This window comes from Salvelinus fontinalis, chromosome 4, assembly GCF_029448725.1.
Source record: "Salvelinus fontinalis isolate EN_2023a chromosome 4, ASM2944872v1, whole genome shotgun sequence".
NCBI lineage: Eukaryota > Metazoa > Chordata > Actinopteri > Salmoniformes > Salmonidae > Salvelinus > Salvelinus fontinalis.
In genome coordinates this window covers 68,137,248-68,143,268 of record NC_074668.1, presented here as the reverse complement: position 1 = coordinate 68,143,268, position 6,021 = coordinate 68,137,248, and the positions used below count along the sequence as shown (strand labels likewise).

The following is a 6,021-nucleotide window of genomic DNA, read 5'->3' as shown; positions in this document are numbered from 1 at the left end:
GAGGATGGCCTGGAATACGCCTTTGATATATGCGCTTGTCACTGTCCTAATGACGAATCCATCTGTGCGGAGTCCAGCGCAGGGATTGGAGGAGGAGATGGGCTCATATTTCAACTATTTAGGTTCATGTCCTCGCTCTCTTCCTCCCCAATCCACTCCCCCATGTAGCTCATCTCTGCCTGTGCTTATGTAACCGATGTGAAATGGCTAGCTAGTTAGCGATGGTGCTCGCTAATAGCGTTTCAATCGGGGATGTCACTCGCTCTGAGACCTTGAAGTAGTTGTTCCCCTTGCTCAGCAAGGGCCGCAGCTTTTGTGTCGCAATGGGTAACGATACTTCGAGGGTGGCTGTTGACGAATGTGTACAGAGGGTCCCTGGTTCGAGCGAGGAGAGGGACGGAAGCTATACTGTTACATTGGTGCCGACCCGGATCACTGGTTGCTGCGATGGAGCCATTGCTCATACAACTAGGCCACAACAGAATAATCCTAGTGTAAATGAGTGTCTCAATACAATGTTGACTACATTATACAACAAAACAATGGCATAAATGGACACCAACTCCAAAATGTGATGAAAAGTCCTTTGAATGTCTATTTATCCTAATGGCCAAGGAAGAATAATGTGCCTCTTGGTTGATATATTCACCAGTATTATATCCACGTATTTGATTGGGGCACGTGACTACCACCTACAGTGCCACGGGTGGTATTTATTGTTGGGCATACCACGGCTTGGTAAATCGACTTTATCATGTAAATTCACCTGAAAGAATTTTGAAGTGCTTGCCGTTGGGACAAACACTCAATTTGTCTGAGGACACCAATCTAACCAGCACAGATACGCAAATGCAAAATTGGCATAATATCAGTTTTAGCAGCGATGATCACGTTGGGGAATATTGCAGTTATTATGGTGATTTCTTCATCGGTGCCCGGCTGGTCAAGGAACTCTCGATACTTTTTATTCTCACTCACCGGTGCTGATTCGGCGTTTGGACTGATCATCACGCCCTTGAATCTGTGCGTCAGTCTTGCGAAAGACTACAGTGAAGGCCCAGACTCCCTCTGTCACATTGTGGCTTTCTTCAACGCAACAATCTATTCAACTTGCATGTACACACTGAATACAATAAGCCTAGAAAGATACATTGCAGTATTTTACCCGCTGAAATACTAATCACTAAAGACAAGGAGAAGAATTCTGCTTCTGATCGCCTTTGCATGGTGTTTTCCTCCATTTTTACTGGTGCCCATATATTTTCCTAACGGGACAATTGAGGTCCACTTTTCTACAGCGTCACTGGTTTGCAATCCATCGTACATTAACGTTGACATGCCTCCTCTTCTTTCCTTGTTCAATCATCATGACTTGCGCAAACCTGCGCCTTTGGTTTGCTGCAATGAGACAGCGAGTAAAGATGCGCTCACAACACCTGGGTCGTCACAACAGACCCGTAGCATCCAGGGTGCTTGTCCCTGTGATGACTGTGTACTACACATGTTGGACGCCGTGCATAGCGGTAATTATCTATAATGGTGAGTAGGCCTATAGAAATAACCAGTTGGTTTACAACTTGTTGATGGAACATCTCAAATTAAGACAGGTTGCATGTTTTTCCTAAAGTCACTCACCACCCTTCTAAACGAGCTCAGGAAAACGCCCGTAACAAATGTTGGCTACAAGGCTGTAAAGTTGAAATGTCAATGTGCTGAGTGTAAGATGACTGGGGTAGGCTACTGAATCAGACTGATACCGGCAGCTTCTGGTATACAGCCTGAAACTAAGCAGTGTAAACGGGAAACGTTTCCTTACAAGCAATAATCTTGAATAAAATTACATTTACCATACTGGTTGTCAGTATAGTTGTTCATTCAGTGGGTGAACTTCTGAGACAAATTATACACAGGAAAGTGTTATTTACCTGACTTTTTAGACCTCTGCTGAAATATATATCATCTGGCACATGCAGAAAACCATGTAAACACGTGCAAGACGGGTTAGTATGCATGCATCGACGTGCATATCCTTGTGCACGTGACTTGGGTCAGGAGCAAACACATCTTGATTGTCCCACAGTTTGAAGTCTGTAATAATACTTGTCTGGTTTCTCAAATTTCGACTCACTGAAGAACCAACACCACGGACAATCGGCAGAGTAAGTTCACATTTTATTCAACGTTCGTGATAGACAATGGATGTTTGGTTCTTTGTAAATGTGTTTGCCTAAAGGCCCCGCATCCTAGGTTCTGTCTGCTAACACTAACTCGGCTAGGAGATCTTAGTCGTGCAATTTTACATATAACTATGATTGGTGCAGTATTTCTCAAGTGAATAAATGTGCATGAAAACTAATCGTCTCTCGTTGAATGACAACAAACTCTTGATTGAAGAATCCCGTCCATAGTTCCCACTCCTGCTACAAGTAGTACTGTTGACAATCACTGAAGGGGCGTATACTTCGACTGACTATGCTTGTGCAAAGTCGGTTTTATTTCATAGCCTATGCTGTCCCTTTCTATGTATTTTTCTCTGTTCTCTCTCCCACCAGCCATCTCGGACAACATAGTTACGGAGTGGATTGAGTTTGTGGTGGTGTGGCTACCAACCGCCAACCGTTTCCTCAACTGCATTTTCTACTTCTGGATCACCCACAGCTTCCATAGAAAGTTCTGCCTGCTCTTCCAGTGGCTGTGTCTGTGTGCCCAGATTTGGCCAAGGCCCTGGGCTGCACAGCCAGCTCACAGACTGTAGTCTGGGACAATAACAACACCCTCCAGGAGTGCTGCTCCAGTGTGTTGTCAACCTGCACCCTGGCCAGTGACACCCCCTTCTGAGGGATTAGGCTTCTCATAGACATGGTACTCACTCACATTATTCAATGATACATCTGGTTTCAACACCAAACACCTGAAGGACATTTTAAGAGAGCTGCTTGTATTGAGATTGTGGTATCCGGTTATATTTAAAAACAAAGTGTGGCAAGGAGACATGGGAGTGCTGTCAGGCCATAGTTTTGGTGTTTGACAGGGCTTTGAAACATCAATCTTCCTCACCATCACTGTGCATTTCAAGTTATTTTGAATCCTATTTTTTGTTGAACTCAAGCAATTCTTTTCCACTTTATTCATCCCCAATTGACAGTATTTGGTCCTTTTTTTTTTTTTTTTATAGATTTATTTTTTGTTTTACATTTTACTGTCACACCGTGTTGTCAGAATTTCATGTACCACATTTTTAGTTTAGTTATTTTTTTAGTTGGTAAATCCACCAGAATGTAGCCCTCGTCCAGCCATGTCTCCTGCCACCTTGTTTGTATTTGCATTATTAGTATTTTACATGGTGCTCCAATTTGATCTGCAGGTTGTCTACAGACCGTCAATATATTGCACTTAAATGTCAAAATAAAAAATCATTGATTGAAATTGATATTTAGCCATCAAACAATAAAATGTGTTAGGTGAACTTCACAAGGAAATATTTACATTACAAGTGCTTTGATGGTCTTCAGGCCATCTACTCTGTACACCTATATCTTGTATATCAAAGGCCCGGTGTATACGTAGCAGCCTTGCAAGGTAAACCTTTAAGTCATTGAATTTCATCTCCTGAGAAAGGTAATTAAACGGCTCCAGTGTATAAAGGTCACCACCACACTCATGTCTGTCGGCGTTACCCTTTCCCTCTCTTTGACTTAGCTTCTCATATCACCAGGGTCACCTCCCAATTCATGGTCCCTTTAAAAAAAAAAAAGTGGTTAAGACTATGCAAAACCATCACTGTCCTACTGTAATCTCTTGAGATTCGTGACGTGGAATGTATGGTGTTTGGCCAAAATCTGAAAATATAGTCTATATTTATTATGAAACTTGTTTAACTCTATTGGTGCTTTCAAATGTGAAAATAAGTACTTGGTCTTTGACTAATGATATGTTTAATTTGTATTTTGTGAATAGTTGAGTGATTTTGTCGTGTACATAAAATAATTTTATATTGTTTATAAATCAGTGAAAATCCCCCAAAATGTTAGTGACAGGGAAATAAAGCATAATGCCTTTGCGTTAATTAGTCATTTAGTGTGGCATGGAAAAGGAGAGGCAGATTTGAGAAGCTGCCTACATGGAAATTAAACTCTGCAAGAGGCTTCACTGAATATCACTTATTTCCCACACCGTATTTATTCCAATTTGAGGCCAAGTCAGACACCCCATGGTTTCAGACAGGTTTCTGGGCCTTGGCTCAGGAGATCCAGTCGTAGGCGGTGGGCCGACACATTGTATCTGCTTTAATTTGAGATGATTGGTCTCTGCTGAGGGAGGAGCTGGGTTTTTTTACACAGTGTATATTTCTTTTTTCTGAACACATTTCTGTTTGTTGGCAATATCCTATTGAACGAATTGCAAAAATCTCTGAAGCTGGAGTCTTAAATCTCCCTCTCTAACTTTAAGCATCAGGTGTCTGAGCAGCTTACCGATCACTGTACCTGTACACAGCCAATCTGTAAATAACACATCCGACTACCTCATCCCCATATTATTACTTACCCTCTTGCTCTTTTGCACCCCAGTATCTCTACGTGCACATCATCATCTGCACATCTATCCCTCCAGTATTAATTCTAAATCGTAATTATTTTTGCCTCTAGGGCCTATTTATTGCCTACCTCCCTACTCTTCTACATTTGCACACACTGTACATAAATAGAATATGTTTGTTTATGTGTAACTCTGTGTTGTTTTTGTTGCACTGCTTTGCTTTATCTTGGCCAGGTCACAGTTGTAAATGAGAACTTGTTCTCAACTGGCCTACCTGGTTAAATAAAGGTGAAATAAAAAATAATAATAAAAAAAGCATAAGCACAGCTGGTGACACCTCGAGAGAGGGATCTCAGTCTGACAAAAGGTAAAGTATTTATTTATTTATGGTATCTATTTAGTTATAGAAACGTGATACCATCAATGCAATCTGTAAAATAACTCCCAACTTTACTTAAAACGTAGGAACCTTAGAAATGTAGCAAGCTAGATACAAGTAGACCTTTTGCTAGCTGGCAGGAGCAGATGGCTTTATCACTAGCATGTCATTCTGGGACAGGGAGCTTTAGCTATAATTATTCCAAGTATTGTAAAGCTAATACAGTCATCGAGACAGAACTCACTAATTTCATTCATGCTGACAAATAAGAACTGCCATATTATCCCTGTCAATAGACCTAGTTGGAGTAGGATGCAGACTACCCTGCCTTTATTCTCATAGCCTAGTTATTTTAATATTAAGACTGTCAAGATGTTCATTTCTACAATCCTTTGCAGCTGTGATTTCTTTGATTCAATCTTGTATCACGTTTGTCTCCCACAATCTATTCACCTCTCCTGTGTCCTGCTCACAGAGATCAACTAAGTGCTGCTCAGCTGATTCACTCACCTGTGTGGAGAACCATTCTACTGCAGTTTGAACTATCCCTGTCGTCACTATTAAACATTGAGACCCCATATGCATTTGTCTGTGGATTTTGTTAAGGCTACACAGTCTAGTGTATTTTAGAGTTGACAAGCACCAACTACAGATACACATGCTTGTTAGAATAAATTCAATATAGAATCAGTTTTGTTGAGTTGAAAATAGATAACATATTTTACTATTGTAATATGCAGTGGGGAGAATTCTATTGTCCCTGTCAGGAGCCCAGGCTTTTGCCATAGATGGTGGAGTTCTCGTCTCTGAACCACACGATCTTAAGATTGCATTGTGCTAAGGCACTTCTCTACAGTGGTGACCGAGGTGTGATTCTTTTAGAACACCTATGGGGCCTTGGCACATGATTGCTCCTAGAGAGAGAGGGGAATACTGAAGCATGTGTTGAGTTCTGTCTCCATCAGAGGCTCAGGCATAGATTGTAAAAGCTCTAATTTCTGGACTGCAATATTGTAAGAGTGTATCCCCCCGTGACACCTCTCTCTATATATATATATATGTAGGTTACATTTGATTTAGATACTTCAAATATTGCCTGGGACACC

At 41.2% G+C, this 6,021-nt stretch overlaps 1 pseudogene; it reads left to right on the top strand.

The window, feature by feature from the left end:
- Positions 1-323: 323 nt before the first annotated feature.
- Positions 324-5,493, top strand: LOC129852919 (QRFP-like peptide receptor; annotated as a pseudogene).
- Positions 5,494-6,021: the final 528 nt, after the last annotated feature.